Genomic DNA, 23,118 nt, shown 5'->3' with positions numbered 1-23,118 from the left:
GAGCCTGGTGGGCTGCAGTCCATGGGGTCACGAAGAGTCGGACACGACTGAGCTTCACTTTCAGTTTTCTCTTTCATGCATTGGAGAAGGAAATGGCAACCCACTCCAGTGTTCTTGCCTGGAGAATCCCAGGGACGAGGGAGCCTTGTGGGCTGCTGTCTATGGGGTCGCACAGAGTCGGACACGACTGAAGTAGCTTAGCAGCAGCAGCATACTTCTTGTCCTATACTTTGAAATTCTGACATTATGCCAGGTTGACATTTTAGCACCTTTCCCATGATTAACAACCATAGGTATCTTGTCAGCACATGTAAGGAGGCTGTCTCCTTCCATTTCTATAAACTAAGACATCTCATTATGTGCTTCTGCATGTTTTGAAGAAATTGAAAATGACTCAAAACTTTCATTATGAAAGTTCTAATTTCACAAGTAAGCAAAACACCCTCCTTTTAAGCAGCACTGTGCATGGGGTGTGCAGGACTTTGAACAGGCAAAATATTTTCATTTTCTTTAGAAAATTTATAGACTGAATGGACTTTTCAAAATTTATGTGTGTACTGTGTGCTGAATATGCAGATATATGAGCAAAATCTAGTTTGTATTATTCTGCTTTCTGTGGTTTCATTAACATCTTCACAGCTATCAAAAAACAATAGGAAATTCTACTTTTTTAAAAACGTTGAAGTACCTAATGACTAAGAGGAATATTTTTTCTTGCTGAGATCAGACTCATCATTTGATACGCTGTAAAAAGCATTCTGTAAGGGACCAACATGTGCGTGTGTGTGTTAGTCGCTCAGTCGTGTCCAATTCTTTGTGATCCCATGGACTGTAGCCCACCAGGCTCCTCCGTCTATGGGATTCTCCAGGCAAGAGTACTGGAGTGGGTTGCCATTCCCTTCTCAGGGGATCTTCCCAATCCAGGAATCAAACCTGGGTCTCCCACATTGCAGTCAGATTGTTTACCATCTGAGCCACCAGGGAAACCCAAGCGACCGACATATCTGTTGTCAAGGGACCAACATATCTGTCATCAAAATGTCCCCCTTTTGTTTGCCTAGAATTGCAACGTCTGAATCAGGGTATGTAAATCTAGGCAGTTTCATAGAGTAAACAAAGGGATAACATGATAACGAATGTTCATTTGTGCTGTATGTCCATGCTAATTCAGTGGTTATTATTTTCAACTGAGCGGTGACATCTTTGGGGGAAACTTTTGAAGCACTGGCCAGTCTCATCCAGGCCTTACAAGTCTCAGTCTCCATATATGGTTTCACACAGCCTTCTTCACCATGCCCAGTCCCAAATTCTTTATATTGCATAATAGGTCCTGTTTGGGTTATTTGCCTCCCTAATCCAACTGTAAGTGTTTTTCATCTGTCTAAAACAACACAATAGTTTATCCTTCTTTTCAGTGATGCTAGCATTGGTATTATAATGGTTCTCATTTTCATTATCTGCTTTCTTACAGAATATGCATTCCTCCCAAATTCGTATGTTGAAGGCCCAACTCCCAGTATCAAAGAATGTGGCTGTATGTGGAGATAGGACCTTTAAAGGGGTGATTAAGGTTGTTAGGGTGGGCTCTGATCCAATCTAACTGTGCCCCTATAACAAAAGGAAATTTGGACACATGGGGAGATACCAGAAATGCATGCTTTACAGAGGAAAGACCATGTAAGGACACAGGGAGAAGGCAGCAATCTACAAGCCAGGAGAGAGGCCTCAGAAGAAAATAAACTTGCCTACGTCTTGATCTTGGACTTCCTAGCCACCAAAATCATGAGAAATTAATTTCTATTTTCTTAAGCCAGTCTATGTGTATTTTGTTACTGCAGCCTAAGTAGACTAAGGCACATGGTGACAATATTAACAATGTTAAAGGTTAAACTAGCACTATTTCAATACAAAAGACAACAAAGTACAGGCAAAGTCAAAAACTATTAATGCTCATGATTATAATGCACTGAAGTGGCATCATTCAGAGTGATGCAACAATGAAACATCCATTATTCATTCAGAGTGATGCAACAGTGAATGATTCATTACTGTGGACCAAAATCATGGTTATCAATATCAGCAGCCAGGGGAAAAAATCAGCCACAACTACGGAAGGCAGATAATCAATACCATATCCATTTAACACTAAAAATTGTGTTGTTTTCACTCTCTGTTTTGGGTGGTTACCATACAGGTTTTATACCCCACCTCCCCACCTCCGACAATCTTTAGCAACCATCACTGAAAATCGAGACTTTTTACATCCCAAGGAGGGGTTTCCTGAGATTTGAAAGTAAAAGTCAATGTGTTAGTTTCTCAGTCATGTCCAACTCTTTGTGACCCCATGGTCTGTAGCCTCCCAAGCTCCTCTGTCCATGGGATTCTCCATCAAGAATACTGGAGTGTGTTGCAATTTCCTTCTCCAGGGGATCTTCCCAACCCTAGGATCAAACCCGGATCTCTTCTGTCTCCTGCCTTGGTAGGCGGATTCTTTACCCCTAGCACCACCTGGGCTGAACTTTAGGACTTCCTAAACTATAACAGTTCAAGACAAATCAAGAGAGTTGGCCATCCCAGGTGGTACTTCTGGGATGCTGTTGGCAATGCTATATTTCTTGCCTGGGTGGTGATCACATGATGTTTACTTTATAATAACTTTTGGCTGTACATTTATGCTTTATGCATTTTTAGGTTAGTATATTTGTTTTTCAATATATTTTAGAAAAAGTTATGCCTTTCACTTCCCACTCCATATATAATTCAAAATAAAATGGTAGTAAATTGTAAAACAGAATAAAATCTAGCCAACTTCTGAGTTTTCCGTGTTTTATGTATAATGTAAAATTGATTCCATTTTTTATGATGCGCTGCTTTGTTGGTACCCTAGGCACCTGTTTATTTAAATAACCCGGTATTGCCCTAAATGAATGACATCACATTATCAGACACGGCCTAGCTGCAAGTGACCTCTCACCTTCTATTGTACTTTCTGGTAGAGCTAATGGTTTCTTTCCACTGCACTTTGTGAATGTCAAAGCTGAATCACAGTGAATCGAAATTAGGTGTTTATTGTGTGCCTCCCAACACTGCACTGAACTCATTGAGAGAAGACTGGTGCCTTGTTCATTTCTGCATCATCAGTGCTTTGTGATTGGTACTTGGTAACATGGTTGAATGAATAACGGGATTTTATTACAGCCAGCTATCAAAGTCATCCCTCTCTCATATTCTTGTGCTACAACTACATTATAAGCCTGGCTATTTTTGCTCTGAAGGCAAAAGGAGAAGACAGTGGCAGAGGATCAGATGGTTAGGTAGCATCACTGATTCAATGGATGTGAACTTGACCTAACTCTGGGAGATAGTGGAGGACAAGGGAGCCTGGTGTGCTGCATTCCATAGGGGCTGCAAACAGTCAGACATGATTTAGCAACTGAATAACAACAACAAATGTTGGCTAAATCCCAAACTCACTCTGTCCAACTGACACCATTTATTTTCTGTACACAACCCATCATCCAAGAATGTAGAACTGGTACTGAAACATGTACATTACCATATGTAAAATAGATAACTAGTAGGAAGTTGCTGTATAACACAGGGAGCTCAGCCTTGTGCTCTGTAACAACCTAGAAGGGTGGGAGGGAAGTTCAAGAAGGAGGGGATATATGTATACTTATAGCTGTTTCGGGCTTCCTTCATAGATGAAGGAAAGCTAGTTTGTAAGTCTTCCAAAATAGCTAGTTTGTAAATCTTCCAACTTCCTTCATTGTTCAGTTGGTAAAGAATCCACCTGCCATGCAGGAGACCCCGGTTCAATTCCTGGGTCAAGAAGATACCCTGGAGAACAGATAGACTACCCACCCCAGTATTCTTGGGCTCCCCTTGTAGCTCAGCTGGTAAAGAATTTGCCTGCAAAGTTGGAGACCTGGGTTCAGTCCCTGGGTTGGGAAGATTCCCTGGAGAAGGGAAAGTCTACCCACTCCAATATTCTGGCCTGGAGAATTCCATGGACTGTATAGCCCACGGGGTTGCAAAGAGTCAGACGTGACTGAACGACTTTCACTTTCACTTCATAGCTGATTCACGTTTTTGTATGGCAGAAACCAACACAACATTGTAAAGCAATTATCCTCCAATTAAAAATAAATTAAACAACAATAATAAAATTCATTTACTTAGGATGCATTTATTGACTGTCCACTATGTACCCTGACCTGTGCCTGCAGGACAAAGAGGCAAAATCAAAATTGAAAGCATACAAAAAATAAAATAAATTCAAAGCATAAACAAATGCTAAATTTCTGGCAGGGAAAACTGGTCTACGTGAATCATTGACTAAGCCTTCTACATTGATGGCTCCTGAAAATAACTGTTTGGCATCATCTTCCAGAGTCACTAGCGGTTTTTTTATTATTATTATTTTTCCAAGTTTTATTATTGGTTTTTTGGGAGAGGGAAGTATTTTCTAAACTCCTAACTCTGAAACTCCTAACTCCTAACGCCATTCTGAAAATCCCCACAATTATTTATTGTGTACAACATTCTCTATCCATGAGAATAGACACTGCAATTTCAGATAGCTCAAGATAAAGAGGCACCGCTGTCTTGAAACATAAACCAAAGATTGTTTCTTCATTGCCCCAAACCAAAAAACAAAACAAAAACTGTCAAAATAATTTTTAATACTCAACTCATAAAATAACAAATATTAGGTAATCTGATGGTCCTTGACCTTCATGAGGTACTTTTGTTTCCATATTTTTGTTTTCAAGATGTTTTGTGCTCTTGATGCAGTCAAGTTTATTTACCTGTATCTTTATGTTTTATGCCTATGCCACGCTATCCTCAGTTGTTCAGTTGTGTCCGATTGTTTGCAACCCCATGGACTGTAGCCCGCCAGGCTCCTCTGTCCATGGAATTTCCCAGGCAAGAATACTGGAGTGGGTTGCCATTTCTTACTCCAGGTGATCTTCCCAGTCCAGAGATTGAAGCTGCGTCTCTTGCATCTCCTGCAGTGGCAGGAGGATTCTTTACCACTGCGGTACCTGGGAAGCACATTTTACATCTACCCTACCCTACATTTCCTTTTATAATTTTATATTTTATGTATAGGCTTTTAATCTATATGAATTTTACTTTTATGCAAGCTGTGAGGTAAAGATCTAATTTTATTTTTGCTAAATGGAGAACTAGTTTTCCTAAGACCATTTATGGAGTACTTTATCTTTTTTCCTTTGTGAAAAACTGAATTCTCGTGTAAACGTGGGTCTATTTTGGACTTATTGTTCTGATCATTGAGTCATTTGTCAGTGTTTGTTCCATTACCACATCATTTTAATTACTACACTTCTATGGTATGTTTTGATATTTAATAGACCAAGTCACATCCCACTCTTCTTTTTCAAAACTTTCTCAGCTATTCTTGCACATTTTCTCTTCCAAGTGATTCTTAGAATCAATTTGCTGGGTTTTATAAAAATTTTCATTAGGATTTTGATGGGGATTAAATTTCTAGGCGTTTTTAGGTTGTTGACATCTTTACAATATTGAGTTTTACCATGTCTATCACTTCACTCAGATATTCTTCCATTTCCATCTGTAAAATTTTATGTTTTTCTTCATCTAGATTTTGTAAAATTTGTTATTAGATTTCTCCCCCTAGGCAATTTATACTTCTGGGAGTTGTGACCAGGATCTTTTTTATTTTTTATTTCATTTAGGATCTTTTATCTATTATGTTGTCTAGTAGATTATAGTTGGTATATAAAAATATTACTGTTTTTTTGTATGTTGCTCTTGTATTTATGCCACTTAGCTGAGTTGTTTTTATCAGTTCTAATGGTTTCTCAATTGATTGTCTTAGAGTTTTTATGTAGACAATCATATTGCTTACAAATAATAATAGTCATATTTCCCTTTATATTATTATATCTTTTTTGTCAAAGTTAATTCAGTCATTCAATTAATTTTTGGCAGCTTCTTATATATCAGGGCAGCTGCCATGTGCCAAGCATTGTTCTATACTTGCAGCTTCTTATATGTCAGGGCAGCTACCATGGGCCAAGCATTGTTCTATACTTGGGGGATACAATAATGGACAAAACAGACACGGTTTATGCCCTCTCATGCTTATATTCTATTAAGATGAGATTAACAACCTAGAAAAAGCATAAAAGGGTCAGCTACCTAGCTGCATATAAATCAATGAAGTTAGAACACTCCCTCACACCATATACAAAAATAAACTCAAAATGGCTTAAAGAATTAAATATATGACATGACATTATAAAACTCATAGAAGAGAACATAGGCAAAACATTCTCTGACATAAATCATAGTGACGTTTTCTTAGATCAGTATCCCAAGGCAAAAGGAATGAAAGCAAAAATAAACAAATGGGACTTAATCAAACTTATAAGCTTTGGTACAGCAAAGTAAACCATAAACAAACAAACAAACAAACAAAAAAACCTGCAGTCAGGGAGAAAATTTTTGTAAATGATGCAACCAACAATGGCTTAATTTCCAAAATATACAAACAGCTCACACAGCTCAATAACAACAACAACAAAAACAATCCAATAAAAAAATGGGCAGAGGATCTAAATAGACATTTCTCCAAAGAAGACATACAGAAGGGTAATAGGCACATGAAAAGCTGCTCAATTAGAGAAATGCAAACCGAAACTACAGTCACCTCACACCAGTCAGAATGGTCATCATTAAAAAGTCTACAAGTAACAGGTACTTTCCTGGCTGTCAGTGGTAAAGACTTCACTCTTCCACTGCAGGGAGCATGGGTTCAATCCCTGGTCAGGAAACCAAGATCTCGTATTCTGTGTGGCCAAATCTAAACAAATAAATAAAGTGATAGAAAATTTTAAAAGTTCTACAAATAACAAATGCTGGAGAGGGTACGCAGAAAAGGGAACCCTCGTACACTGTTGGTAGGAATGTAAATTGGTGCAGCCACTATGGAGAACAGAATGGAGGTTCTTCAAAAAACCAAAAATATAGTTTTCATACGATCCAGCAACCCCAGTCCTGAGCTTATATCTAGAAAAAAAACTATAATTTGAAAAGGCATGCATCCCTATGCTCATAGCAGCACTATTTACAATAGCCAAAACTTGAAAACAAGCTAAATGTCCATTGACAGACAAATGGATTAAAAAAAATGTGATGTATATACACAATGGAATATTAGCCATAAAAAAGTGAAATTTGCAGCCACATGGATATATCTAGAGATCATCATACTAAGTGAAGTAAGTCAGAAAGACAAATATCAGATGATACCACTTATCTGTTAAATATAAAAAGGAATACAAATGACTTATTTACAAAATAGAAATAGACTCACAGACATTGAAAACAATTCTGTGTTTACCAAAGGGGAAGTGGGTGAGGAGAGATAAATTAAGAATTTGGGATTAACATATATACACTATTATATATAAAATTGATAAGCAATGGTAGGGACCTAACAGAAGCAGAAGATATTAAGAAGAGGTGGCAACAATACACAGAAGAACTGTACCAAAAAGATCTTCATGACCCAGATAATCACGATGGTGTGATCACTGACCTAGAGCCAGATATCCTGGAATGTGAAGTCAAGTGGGCCTTAGAAAGCATCACTACGAACAAAGCTAGTGGAGGTGATGGAATTCCAGTAGAGCTATTTAAAATCCTGAAAGATGATGCTGTGAAAGTGCTGCACTCAATATGCCAGCACATTTGGAAAACTCAGCAGTGGCCACAGGACCGGAAAAGGTCAGTTTTCATTCCAATCCCAAAGAAAGGCAATGCCAAAGAATGCTCAAACTACCACACAATTGCACTCATCTTACATGCTAGTAAAGTAATGCTAAAAATTCTCCAAGCCAGGCTTCAGTAATACATGAATCCTGAACTTCCAGATGTTCGAGCTGGTTTTCGAAAAGGCAGAGGAACAAGAGATCAAATTGCCAACATCCAATGGATCATCGAAAGAGCAAGAGAGTTCCAGAAAAACATCTATTTCTGCTTTAATGACTATGCCAAAGCCTTTGACTGTATGGATCACAATAAAATGTGGAAAATTCTGAAAGAGATGGGAATACCAGGACCTGCCTCTTGAGAAACCTGTATGCAGGTCAGGAAGCAACAGTTAGAACTGGACATGGAACAACAGACTGGTTCCAAATAGGAAAAGGAGTACGTCAAGGCTATATATTCTCACTCTGCCTATTTAACTTATATGCAGAGTACATCATGAAAAACGCTGGGCTGGATGAAGCACAAGCTGGAATCAGGATTGCTGGAAGAAATATCAATAACCTCAGATATGCAGATGACACCACCCTTATGGCAGAAAGTGAAGAAGAACTAAAGAGCCTCTTGATGAAAGTGAAAGAGGAGAGTGAAAAAGTTGGCTTAAAGCTCAACATTCAGAAAACTAAGATCATGGCATCCGGTTCCATCACTTCATGGCAGATAGATGGGGAAACAGTGGCTGACTTTATTTTTCTGGGCTCCAAAATCACTGCAGATGATGACTGCAGCCATGAAATTAAAAGATGTTTACTCCTTGGAAGGAACGTTATGACGAACCTAGACAGCATATTAAAAAACAGAGACATTACTTGGTCAACAAAGGTCCGTCTAGTCAAGGCTATGGTTTTTCCAGTGGTCATGTATGGATGTGAGAGTTGGACTGTAAAGAAAGCTGAGCGCTGAAGAATTGATGCTTTTGAACTGTGGTGTTGGAGAGGACTCTTGAGAGTCCCTTGGACTGCAAGGAGATCCAACCAGTCCATCCTAAAGGAGAGCAGTCCTGGGTGTTCATTGAAAGGACTGATGTTGAAGCTGAAACTCCAATACTTTGGCCACCTCATGCGAAGAGCTGACTCATTTGAAAAGACCCTGATGCTGGGAAAGATTGAAGGCGGGAGAAGAAGGGGTCGACAGAGGATGAGATGGTTGGATGGCACCAGCGACTCAGTGGACATGGGTTTGGCTGGACTCTGGAAGTTGGTGATGGACAGGGAGGCCTGGTGTGCTGTGGTTCATGGGGTTGCAAAGAGTTGCACACGACTGAGTGACTGAACTGAACTGAACTGAAGGATCTACTGTATAGCACAGGGAACTATATTCAATAACTCATAATGGAAAATAATATGAAAAATAATGAATGTATACCTGAATAACTTTGTTGCACACCTGAAACTACAGCATTGTAAATCAATCACACTTTAATTAAAAAAATGTCAGTCATCACTGGCAAAATATCCTCAAAGTCAGTGGCTTAAAATAACAATAAATGGGGAGGGATAATTTAGGAGGTTGGGATTAGCAGATACATATGGCTGCTGCTGCTGCTAAGTCGCTTCAGTCATGTCTGACTCTGTGCGACCGTATAGACGGCAGCCCACCAGGCTCCCCCGTCCCTGGGATTCTCCAGGCAAGAACACTGGAGTGGGTTGCCATTTCCTTCTCCAGTGCATGAAAGTGAAAAGTGAAAGTGAAGTCACTCAGTCGTGTCCGACTCTTAGCGACCCCATGGACTGCAGCCCACCAGGCTCCTCCATTTACGGGATTTTCCAGGCAAGTGTACTAGAGTGGGGTGCCATTGCTTTCTCCGAGATACATACTACTAAATACAAAATAGATAACCAACAAGGACCTACTGTATAGCATAAGGAACTATACTCAATACTTTATAATAACCTTTAGGGGGAAAAATCTGAAAAGAATATACACATAACTAATATATGTACATACGTATATAACTGAATCACTTGCTCAACAGCTGAAACTAACACAACAATGCAAATCAACTATACTTCAATAACATTTGTAAATAGGCACAGGCTCTGAAATCAGAAAAACAACAATAAATATTTATCTCACACAGTTGAACCTGGTCATGAACCTGGGAATAGTTTAAATAGGTGATGATGACTCAGGGTCATTGAAATTATAGACAGGATGTCAGCTGGGCTTGCCATCACCTGCAGACTTGGCTGGAGCTGGAGAATTCATTACTAAGGTAGCTTACTACACACCTAGCAAGGTTCTGGTTGTTGGCATGAGGCCTCAGTTCCTCATTTCCATAGAGCCACTTAAGTGTCCTCTTCACATGGCAGCAGGCTTCCCTCAGGAAGAATGATCCAAGAAGGAGAGACAGGCAGAAACTATAAAGTAAGTTATGATCTAGCTTAAAACTATTCCATGATTTTCACAATATATTATTGGTTACACAAGTCAACCTTATTCAGTATAAGAGAGGACTACACAAAGGTATGAATACCAGAAGGCAGGGATCGTTGGGGGCCATTTTGAAGGCTGGCTGCCACAGAATACACGTGAATTTTGAGGGAATTGCAAAGCATGAAAGTAGACTATTTCAGCTGTTAAGTGTAGACAAGTTGAGGTCAGGATAGAGGCTCATGGAGAAATGAGGATTATAAAGGAAAGAATCTCTAAGACCGTCATTCTCAACCACCAAACTCAATAATAACTTTTTATTTATATTAATAAATATAAAATACAAAATAAATATTTTGTAATACCTTTTTATTATCATGAAATGGAGTTTGTGGATAACCTACCTAGATACATAATTTGAAAAGAGTACAATGTCCTAACTATAATACTAAGGACATAAAATTATATTTTTAGTAAAATAAAATATATTTCAATATCTAAATGCTTAGTCATGATTACACTGGAAGACATGATGAAGTCAGTTGCCTCCAGCTGAAAATGCCAACTGATACAAGTGTATTGTATTGGCCAAATACCATGAAATGTATTGCCATGATGATTTTCCAAATGATGAACAACTCTTGGTAAAACTCTGAATAAAACAAAGCACAGTCTTCCCTTGATTTGTATTTGTTGACACTGTTGTTTAGTTGCTAAATTTGTCTGACTTTTTTGTAACCCCATGAAGTACATCATGTCAAACTCCCCTGTCCTTCACTATCTCTTGGAGTTTGCTCAAATTCATGTCCATTGAGTCAGTGATGCTCTCTAACCTTATCTCATCCTCTGCTGCTCTCTTCTCCTTTGCCTTCAGTCTTTCCCAGCATCAGGGTCTTTTCCAATAAGTTGTCCCTTTGCATCAGATGGCCAAAGTATTGGAGCTTCAGCAACAGTCCTTCCAATTAATATTCAGGACTGATTTCCTTTAGGATTCACTGGTTTGATCTCCATGCTGTCCAAGGGCCTCTCAAGAGTCGTCTTCAGCACCACAGTTTGAAAGCATCAATTCTTTGGCACTCAGCCTTCTTTATGGTACAACTGTTACATCCTACATGACTACCAGAAAAATCATGGCTTTGACTATATAGACCTTTGTCAGCAAAATGATGTCTTTGCTTTTTAATACTCTGTTGCATTTGTTGAAAACTTTAGTGTTAATTTAAATTATATAAAAATACTTGGTGTTTTTATTTAATATGAAGTTAGGTTATAAGCTCAGATAATTTCAACGTCTTCACCTACATGAATGTTCTAGCAGGACATTCAAAAGTCACATGAGATAGGACCGTCATGTGCACTTGCAGGACTTTAGCAACCCCAAACCCTGCCCCCCTCAATTATTGTGACAAACAAAAGTACTACCATATATTTCCCAAAATGCCTCTAGGGAGCAATATGGACCTCCATCCTCACTCCACCCTCACTCCCACCCACAGTCAGGACCACTTACCTAAGAGAGGGCAGGTAAGAATAGGCAGTGGAAGAAAATGAGAAGTGGAGGGGTATGGTTAGGAGGGGTACTTGAGAACAGGAGATGAGGCAATCTGATTCTTGGGGCTTTGCTTAATGCCTTCCACTGTCAGACATATTTATTGATGGAATGAATGTCTCAGAACCAAACACAACCTTATACCAGGGACAGGAAGGAAGATGGAGAGGGGGTAGAAGAGAAAACCATGACTTGTGAACCCTGAGCAAATGGGACTTAGGACTACTATTGTACTTTTGTTGAAGTCACCTTAACATTTTAATTTTATTTTTAAACTTTACAATATTGTATTGGTTCTGCCATATATCGAAATGAATCCGCCACAGGCATACATGTGTTCCCCATCCTGAACCCTCCTCCCTCCTCCCTCCCCATACCATCCCTCTGGGTCGTCCCAGTGGACCAGCCCCAAGCATCCAGTATCGTGCATCGAACCTGGACTGGCAACTCATTTCATATATGATATTATACATATTTCAATGTCATTCTCCCAAATCATCCCACCCTCTCCCTCTCCCACAGAGTCCAAAAGACTGTTCTATACATCAGTGTCTCTTTTGCTGTCTCGTATACAGGGTTATCGTTACCATCTTTCTAAATTCCATATATATGCATTAGTATACTGTATTGGTGTTTTTCTTTCTGGCTTACTTCACTCTGTATAATCGGCTCCAGTTTCATCCACCTCATTAGAACTGATTCAAATGTATTCTTTTTAATGGCTGAGTAATACTCCATTGTGTATATGTACCACAGCTTTCTTATCCATTCATCTGCTGATGGACATCTAGGTTGCTTCCAACGCTACCTCATACCTTCCTTCCTTTCACTTTCTTGGAGCTCAAACTAACTGGCGTTTCTAATACACTGGTTACTGCTGAGAGACATCTTTATTTTTCATATGAGAAGACTGAGGCCTAGAGAGATGAAACGCCCTATGAAACGTCCCCACAGCAAGTTAATGGCTGAGCTGGGACTGGAGTGAGGATCTTTCCACTAGAGTACTTTTTTTGAGGATATAAAAATTTTATTTTCGTAATAAGCATCTGATCAGTTTCTAGCACTGGATTCAGGACTCTAGGCTTGGACTTGCTTCAGATTGATCTGGTTTTAATGGATCATACTCTACACGGGATTATAGCTGCCATTTGGTGAGTAGACATAAAGTTCACCTCAAAGCAAACAAGGAAATGTAAGAATATATTTATCAGTAATAAATAAATATTAGATGTATGACTTTCTTCAGGTTAAAGCTTGAAATACACTCAAGGATATTGAACCTCTGATTTTTTTCTTTCTTTTTTTTTTAACTGAAGTATAATTGACTTTCAACACTGTGTCAGCTCCAGGTATACAACATAGTGATTCAATACTTCTGTACAAAATGATCATCATGATCATCTTCCACTTCTAAAAATGAATGAGACCTGACGAGAAAGTGCAACTAGTAACGTGCCTCTCTTACCTCTTCAGGCTCCTTTGGAACAATGTCAGGGACAGGTAACACTGTTGTGATTCAGGTTCAGCTTCCTACGATCTGGAAGGTTATATCATGGGTTTGTTATGTTTTTCTTAAAGAGCCAATCACTTAGAAGTCCCAAAGAATTGAAACGCTTACAGTTGCCCAAGGGCATGTTAGAGTCCCCTGACTCCTGACCAGATGTACTACAAGCTTGCTGACAGCATTAAGAAATATGTCCTTGGTGAGTAAGCGACTTGAGACAGATGTGATAATGGATGTGACCTGGAAGGATCTGACCTGTCCAGTGGTAATGGCCTCTTTTCTCCTTCTAGTCCATGTCCTCTGCTCCTGATATGGGGCCTAGCCAGAAGTTTATCTTCTCAGAGTTGTTTAGCTTTCCTTCAAAGGACTGATACTATTCTCTAGCAGAACATCCAGAAAGGTGAGTTGCTTCCCCAGGTACCCAGGCAGGGCTTTTGAGAAAGGTGGGTTGGTATTTCCTGGGGGTCCTAATTATCTATTACTGTGTGATGAGGTGCTCCAGAACTTAGTGGCTTAAAACAACAACCATTTTCTCAAATCTCACAATCGTGTGAGTCAGGAATTCCATCAGGGTTTGGCTGAATGATTCTTTTGTCCCACGTGACTGAAGTTACTCTCAGCTGGTAGATTGGGGTGGTCTGGAGGGTCCAAGACAGCTTCACTCACATGTCTGGCACCTTAGTAGGGATGACTGGAAGGCCGAGCTCAGATGAGACTGTTGAGCAAGGTGCCTATATGGGAACTCTGCGGCATGGCAGTCTCAGGGTAGATGGTATTTCTTACATGACAGCTTAAGCCTTCCAGAGTGAGTGTTACAAGAGACCTGGAAAAAAACTGCAAGTCTTCTGACCTACCTCCAGAAGTTCCAGAGTGTCACTTTTGCTGCATTCCTTTGGCCAAGCAAATCACTAAGTCTAGCTCAGATTTAAGGAAAGGGGAATTAGACTCTATGTCTCAGGTAGAGAAAGGTAGAAAAGGTTTGCTACTATCCTTTGCCATACCAGTCTTATAGAAACACGCATTCATTCACTCAACAAATATTCACTGAAGGTATACTACATACATATTCTAGGCACCAAAGACAGTAGTGGGAAATAAAGCAGTCAAAAATCCCTGCACTTGTGGAGCTTACAGCTTCCTAAGGGAGGTGAACAACAAAAAAGAAATTAGTAAAAATATATAGTATGCTAGATTCTTACAAGTTTTAAGGAGAGAAATAAAGCAGAGTAGGGGGAATAAGAAGCTTTGGAATGGAGATGGTGTGGCTAGAGAAAGCCACATTGAGAAGATGCCTTTGGGGTAAAAAGCTGAAGAAAGCAAGGGAAGTAGCCATTCATCTACCTGGGGGCAACATTCCAGGCAAAGAAAAATGCAAGTGCAAAGGGCCTGAGAAGGTAGAGTGCCTGGAATGCTTGAGGAATAGTGAGGAGGCCAATGCAGCTGGTGGACAGTGAAAGAGCAGAAAGAGTAATAAAGACTAACAATAGAGACTGGTGGGTGAGCGGAGCGCACGATCAGCCAGGTTCTTGGGAGCCATGGTTACCACTTTGGTTTTTCTTCTGAATGAGACAGGAAGCCATTGGAGGGTTTGAAGTAAAGAAGCGCTATGGGCTGACTTATGTGATATCTATTTTAAAAGGAACTTTAGGGCTGCTCTATGGAAAAAGAAAGACTAAGGGGAGTCAAGGGCAGAACAGGAAGTCCAGTTGGCACTCTTGCAATCATTCAGTTAAAGGTGATTCCTGGTGGCTCACACCAGAATGATGGCAGGGAGCATGGTGAAAAGTGATTGCATTCGGGATACATATTTTCAAGGTTGAACCATTAGGATTTGCTGACAGACCATATGTAGAGTACAAGAGAGAGAGTAAGCAGGTACAAAAATATGGCCTCTTCTATAAGTTCACTAAATTCCTAGATACCTTTAGATGCCTTGACAGAACTTGTCAGGCAACATCTTTTAATGGTAGGGTTCAGTTGACAAATCCCGTAGTAAGCCTCTGAAGAATGGACCGTTAGGATTGCTAAGCCTAGAGGCACTCTTCAACAGGAATTATGCTACTGGGCTGGCTAAATTCTTAAAGCCTTTATATAAAAGGTAGGAGAGCCTGTGCATTTCTAGCCAGTCTACATGTCTTGAATAGCATTCATTTCACCGATGAGAAAAAATCACTTCTAATTTGCATCATTCTTTATCACAATCTCTGGTGTCCTTTGGAGAAAACTTAAGTATTCATGACAGCCCACTGTAGCATGGGCTTTTTCAAATGACAACTAACACATGGCCTGTGCATTTCTAATTAAGATACTTCAGATGTTGACCAAAAGCTCCTAGAATGTTGATCAACACTAACCAGATACATGCACATGGGTCCCACTCTCTTTGTTAAAGTACTTAAAAGTAAATTTCCAGAAATTGTAACTCTAATTGGTCTCGGCTCTGGGGCCCAGAAACACTTGGTCTGCAGGCCTTGAGAATTTAGATTCTTGTTGGGAAAATGTAGGCTCATTAACTGGAGTGGCTTGCAATCCCTTCCCTCTTTGTGTCAGTCTAAGGACACAGAAGCTCCAGGAAGAAATTTCAAATGATGTTTTTCTACACCACCGTCCCATGCCCTTTACCAATAAGGTTTATTTTTCCACCTCCCACACAAAAGTCAAGAAGGACACTGTCAATGCCTCTGAAAGGCAGCTGGTCACTCCTTCCTCACTCATCTCTGCTCACCTCACTCTGGTGCCCTGGAGCTCTGCCTCCTGGGTGGGTAGGAATGTGAAGGGTGGGCTGGATTTGCTTAGGCAGAGAGGAGCGGGATAGAAATCTGAGCTGAGGAAGGGCATGATGAAAGATAGACAAGTGGAACTACTCATGGGCAGGGCGAGGAAATAAGGATTTATCCTACATTGGCCCTGAAAGCTGTAATAGAGAAGCAGCGGGAGACCAAGGCTGAAACACAGGTTAGGGCCATGTAATACAGGGGCTTGAAAATTTAGCTAATTCGTCTTCCTTTCAGTAATAAAGAGTAGAAACTTTGTTTTGAATGTCCCTTATGTGTCAAACTGTCCCAGGCCCTTTTCTTACACTGTCTCATATAGTCTCCACATTGAAGTAGAAATTATTTTTCCTGTTTTACATTTTGAGGAAATGGAGGCTTAGAAAAGTTAAAATCCCTTACTCAACGTTTCCTGGCTAATGAGTGGTACAGTCCATACTCAAACCTAGCTCTGTGGTTCTCGTGACAATTTAAACCAGTTGCTTTCCTGTTTAAAAAATTTCAGGGCCTTTGAAAGGCTGGGATAGAGGTGAGTTGAGTCTGAAGAGCTGATGGAACTCTAGGTTGATGGTATCTTTCATCCTTAACAACTATCTGTTCCTCTTTTCCTTCCAAAAACTCCAACCCATTCTGAGGAGCTCCCCCAGTCCTCACTCGTACACAGCTGGGAGGCCTGAGACCTGCTATCTCCCTGGCACAACCTCACCTACCAGGCAGAGGCACTTTGGCTCAGCCAGGGTGGCAAGTACAATGAATAGGCCTAAGTCTACCTTTACTTCAGTAGCAGGGCTAAAGACAAAGAGCCCTTCCTGATGGGTGAGCAGCTGATACAGGTATCAATTGCTGCACTGATTATCACCAGCCATCCCATTTTGCTTCTCAAGGGTATGGCCACCAAGTGCTGGTTGCCCCAAATCAAGTGTAGCCTACAGCCACTATTCTAGTTGGGCATCTTGGAGTCAAGGAGTAGGGGGAGCTCTTTGTGTCTGAATCATCCCTCTCTATAGATTACACTGACAGAATACCCAATAATTTAGGGGCTTTTCCTTCTGGCCATGTGACCAAGCTCATGGCCTGGAGTTGGGGAGTAGCCAGACTAGATCACACATTTTTCTTTTCTTTATTAAATTCTATTTTTTAATGAAGTATAGTTGATTTACAATGTTGTGCCAATCTCTGCTGTGCAGCAAAGTGATTCAGTTATGCTCATATAAACATTATTTATATTCTTCTCCATTATGGTTTATCACAGGACACTGAATAGTTTCCTGTGCTATACAGCAGGACCTTGCTGTTTATCCATCCTATATATAATAGTTTACATCTGCTAACCCCAAACTCCCAGGCCTTCCTTCCCCACCCACATCCCTCTTGGCAATCACAAGTCTGTTCTCTATGAGTCTGTTTCAGATCACACATTTTTCTGGACCTGTGAAACCTCAGCATGAGAACTAAAAGATAACCAGATACTCAGATGCCAGAACCCTGGCTGAGCAACTAGGGCTGGCCTTTTGGATCCCCCTCTCCCTTTCTGTCTCAAGAACGTAATCCATGAGCTACTTAGTCCATGAGCTACTTGAAGACCTGATATCATCCCCTCTGCCAATGCAGAGTCTGATAGCCAGTGAACAAGGCTGAGGACAGAAGTGAGGAGGAAGAGAAGCAGGAAACCTGCCCCAGAGGAAGACAACAGTGCTCACCTCTGTGCCACCATCCCTGGGGCCAGCAGAGTGTAGCCAGGGGCTGAGAGCTGAATTCCCTGGGAGTGACTTAAGAGACAGTGACTCCACTGAGCACTTCCTGTTGGCTCTTATTAGGACAAGCAGAATCTACTTTTTCTTCAGAGCATGAAGGAAGTGGAGAAGGCTAACCTATTGGATAAAAATGCTATTGCTGAAGAAAAGGGAGAAGTAGGTTCTTGCTGCCTACTAGGAGAATTATGTTGTCCCTTGTATTTATATATGTCCCTACTAATTATTTCTATTAAATAAATATGTAAGGCTACTGAAAAAGCTTTTAGTCATCCCTCACCTCCTTTGCCTTACTCTAGTCTTTCCCAGTAGATCTAGTAGATCTGAGATTGGCTTCCAAGTTGTAACCATTTCTATTTCTTTCCTTCCTTTCTTTCTTCTGGAATTCTCTCTGGGCCCCAGGTATCAACTAGCTACAAAGTCCCAGTCTTTTGCCTCAGTTTCTCCACTCAAAACTCGAGCAGTTTGTTGGGACTGGGGCCCTCTTGTAATTTCACTCAGGCCTTTGAATTTGCCCTTGACCTAGCTCTGATCAAACTCTTTCCCAGTGAGAAAACTACTAGGGCTCTCCTATAAGTGGACCAATTATTCAAAACCCCAAGTCTACTTACTACCTGCTTAACTTAAGAATGAGATGGCATGAATATCTGGATATTTGCTTCATGGGATTTTCATGGAAGAAAGTCATGGTAAGAGGCATCTGCGAGTAGAATGAAAAGATGGTTCATGACTTGGGGACAAAGTCCGAAGGCCACACTCCAATGATAGGAAGTCTTTCTGATATTTGTAGAGTGGACTTGTTGGGGATTTTGAGACCATCTGGAAAAGAACAGGGATACCACGAATCTTTCTTCCCTCTGCTACAGGAAAGGGAGTGAAATCAGACTACTGTGCAGTGTCCTAGCCTGTCATTCTCATAGGTCTTAAGCCCTGCAGTTTGGGACAGTTCGCATGGAGATTCCTCAGTGGGTCCTGGATTACGGAGTCAAACAGATCTGTGTTGAAGCCCTGCCTCTGCTACTTACTAGCTTTGAACGCTTTAGGCAAATCACATGTCCCTCTGTACTTGCTTCTTCATCTTTAAATTGGGGCTAATGATAGAGTTATAAGGATTAAATGAGAATTCAAAAATGGTCAGAGAAGGCAATGGCACCCCATTCCAGTACTTGCCTGGAAAATCCCATGGACAGAGAAGCCTGGTAGGCTGCAGTCCATGGGGTTGCGAAGAGTTGGACACGACTGAGCGACTTCACTTTCAGTTTTCACTTTCATGCATTGGAGAAGGAAATGGCAACCTGCTCCAGTGTTCTTGCCTGGAGAATCCCAGGGACAGGGGAGCCTGGTGGGCTGCCATCTATGGGGTCACACAGAGTCGGACACAGCAGCAGCAGCAAAAATGGTAGCTGTTACTCTTAACAAGAAGACAAAGCTAAATTGAGTCTGTTGATCAGAGAAAGCATATAAGTTATGTTGCGTTTTGAGGAAAAGAGAGGGACCAGAGAGTGAACCCCTCTGACCTGGTCATCCCCTATTGCTATGTGCCCTTGGTAAAGTAACTATACAATATATCATTCGAGCTGGGACACTTTTGAAAGTGAAAAGAGGCTCTTCCTTATTACACCATGAACACAGGTATAAGCTGGGACTGGCCCAGGGCAAACCAGGGTGCATTGTCACTCTACCCACAGGGAACATAGTATCATACAAGATAAAGGCCCAAACACTGTAAAGATCTTCCTGACCCAGGAATCAAACTGGGCTCTCCTACATTGCAGGCAGAATTTTTACCAACTAGATTATTAGGGAAGCCCAAAGATAAAATCCATATTGTTTAAATCCATAAATCCATGCTCTTGTCACCTGGGGCATTGGGAGAATCATCTCATCTTTCTGAGATTCAATACACACATTTTTAATTGGGGACTGAAAATCACAGAACTGTGGGTGAGGATTAAGTTCTTTGAGATTTTACATAAAGTAACTGACAGCTCCAGGTGATTAACAAATGCTAGTTCCCTTCTTCCTGTCTTCCCTATGCCCTCAGGACAGACCCCAGCCCCACTGCCTCTGCAGTCCCAGTCTACTCTAAGTGCCCAACTGGCCTCCAACCTGATAATTCTGCACCCAAGTCCTGCCCATTCAGAAAGGTCAATTGTTAGCAATTCAGTCTCCTTTTGCCTGGCCCAACTCAAAGGTCTAAGGCTAGTTATTACGATCTTCTCTGTCCATATGTGCTTCTGGTATTACAAAATGTCTTCTCATCCATCATTTATTACTTTCTCCCAGGAATCCTGTGAAATACTGGTCCAGGAGTTCTCTGGCTTGAGTGGAATCTAAGAGGTGCAGTAAGTGCCCACACTGTAGTCATGCTGATAGCCAGTAACACATTCTTTTTGATAGTTTCAAATGTCCCCATTTAAGATCATGCTTGAATTTCATGGTTATTTGAGGGTAGGAATATTGATTCAATTTTAATGAAATTTGGTGTGTCATATTCTGATTGTCAAAGAAATATATGCTTCATTGTAGGATACTTGGAAAATACAGAACCGTATAAGGAAGAAAATTTCAAATCACCTGAAACTCACCCTTAAGACATAGCAGTGTTCCTTCCAGACTTTTCTAGTGGTGTTAATAATAGAGTAGTAACTGGTAATATTTAGTGAGTACTTACCATGAGCAAACACTATACTAAGGGTTTTATATTTACTATCTCATTTCAATATTCACAAAAACCCTATGAGGTATATAATAAACTGAGGCACTAAGAGTTAAGTTATTTGCCCAAAACAACCACAACTATTAACCACTGACACTGGAATTTGAATGCAGGAAATCTGCCTCTGGAGTCCAGCTCCTACCCTGTGCTACGTGGCTTCATATATTAGAGATTTCCTACCTAACACTTCCTGCAGGAACGCAGACACAACATGTAAAAAGTGGTTTGAGCTTGTTCACTTACCCTTCTTTGTCACATCTGTTACTTTTCATTGAGCGGTTCCCCTTCTAGGAAATGGGCTAGAAGCCACAAACTGATCCAAAACCATGTAACAGGAGGAGAACAGAGGAAGAAAATGAAGGTCTGGACGAAGTGGCCTGCAAGTTCAAGGAAGCCAGGGTCAGACAGAAAGACAGGGTCAGACCACAAGAAATCTATCCTTTGTGAGTTCAAACTATGACACACAATTTTGACAAGCATTCTCCTACCTTCTTGCTAACAAAGCGAAACACTGATTAAGTCTCCAACCTAAACTCTTGATCTCAGGGATGGTAGGCCAGCATTAGAAGATGAGCCATGATTGGTTTCTGACAGTTACAGCGACACTCTTTTCCCTGCCCAGCAATTGGTACCAGTTCTGACCAGTGAAATATAAGAGGAGGTCAGCTAGAGGACTTCTGGGCAAGGTTTACATTCTTTTCCTAGTGACTCAGATGCCTCCCTAAAGACATCCCTGTGTCTTCCCACAGCATTAGGTACATGAGTGCAAAGTTAGCAGAAAACGGGCAGGCCAAAATATAAACACTGCTAAAGCCCAAGGTAAAGCCTAAAAGGATGGGAGGGATTGAATGGGCAGATCATGGAGGGGAGAAGGATTCCAGAAAGAGGATACATGGCAGGACTGAGCATAGTGATTTTGGCCAGGGTATGAGGTACCATAATCCATTCATCTAAGATCATGTGTCCATCATCCTTATGGTCTAAGAAATGGAATCTATTACCAAAAAAAAAAAAAAAAAGAAAGGAAAAACAGAGATAAAAAGTAGTAGACAGAAACAGTTAATGACCATTAATGGGATCCCGACTCTTTGTGACCCCATGAACAGCAGAACACCACGCTTCCCTTGTCCATCACCAACTCCTGGAACCTACTCAAACTCATGTCCATCAAGTTGGTGATGCCATCCAACCATCTCATCCTCTGTTGTCCCTTTCTCCTCCCACGTTCAATCTTTCCCAGCATCAAGGTCTTTTCCAATGGATCAGTTCTTCGCATCAGATGATGAAAGTATTGAAGTTTCAGCTTCAGCATCAGTCCTCCCAATGAATATTCAGGACTGATTCCCTTTAGGATTGACTGGTTTCATGTCCTTGCAGGCCAAGGGACTCTCAAGAGTCTTCTCCAACACCACAGCTCAAAAGCATCAATTCTTTGGCACTCAGCTTTCTTTATAGTCCAACTCTCACATCAATACATGACTACTAGAAAAAACATAGCTTTGACTAGATGGACCTTTGTTGGCAAAGTAATGTCCCTGCTTTTTAATATTCTGTCTAGGTTGGTCATAGCTTTTCTTCCAAGGAGCAAGCGTCTTTTAATTTCATGGCTGCAATCACCATCTGCAGTGATTTTGGAGCCCCCAAAAATAAAGTCTCTCACTGTGTCCATTGTTTCCCATCTATTTGCTATGAAGTGATGGGACCAGATGCCATGATCTTAGTTTTCAGAATGTTGAGTTTTAAGCCAGCTTTTTCACTCTCTTCTTTCACTTTCATCAAGAGGCTCTTTAGTTCTTCTTCACTTTGTGCAATAAGGGTGGTATCATCTGAATATCTGAGGTTATTGATGTTTCTCCTGACAATCTTGATTCCAGCTTGAGTTTCATCCAGCCTGGCATTTCTCATGATGTACTCAGCATATAAATTATATTATATATATTGCAGGGTGACAATATACAGCCTTGACGTACTCCTTTCCCTATTTGGAACCAGCCTTTTGTTCCATGTCCAGTTCTAACTGTTGCTTCTCGACCTACATACAGATTTCTCAGGAAGCAGGTCAGGTGGTCTGGTACTCCCATCTCTTGAAGAATTTTCAGAGTTTGTTTTGATCCACACAGTCAAAGTGTTTGGCATAGTCAATAAAGCAGAAGTAGATGTTTTTCTGGAACTCTCTTGCTTTTTCGATGATCCATCAGATGTTGGCAATTTGATCTCTGGTTCCTCTATCTTTTCTAAATCCAGCTGGAACATCTGGAAGTTCATGGTTCACGTACCATTGAAGCCTGGCTTGAAGAATTTTGAGCATTACATTGCTAGTGTGTGAGATGAGTGCAATTATCCAGTAGTTTGAACATTCTTTGGCATTGCCTTTCTTTGGGATTGGAATGAAAACTGACCTTTTCCAGTCCTGTGGCCACTGCTGAATTTTCCAAATTTGCTGGCATATTAAGTGCACAACTTTAACATCATATTATCTTAGGATTTGAAATAGCTCAATTGCAATTCCATCACCTCCACTAGCTTTGTTCGTAGTGATGCTTCCTAAGGCCCACTTGACTTCGCATTCCAGGATATCTGGCTCTAGGTGAGTGATCAAACCATCATGGTTATCTTCATCATGAATATCT

The sequence above is a fragment of the Bos taurus genome, chromosome X (genome assembly GCF_002263795.3).
Source record: "Bos taurus isolate L1 Dominette 01449 registration number 42190680 breed Hereford chromosome X, ARS-UCD2.0, whole genome shotgun sequence".
NCBI classification, from domain to species: domain Eukaryota; kingdom Metazoa; phylum Chordata; class Mammalia; order Artiodactyla; family Bovidae; genus Bos; species Bos taurus.
Note: the sequence above shows the minus strand (reverse complement) of the source record.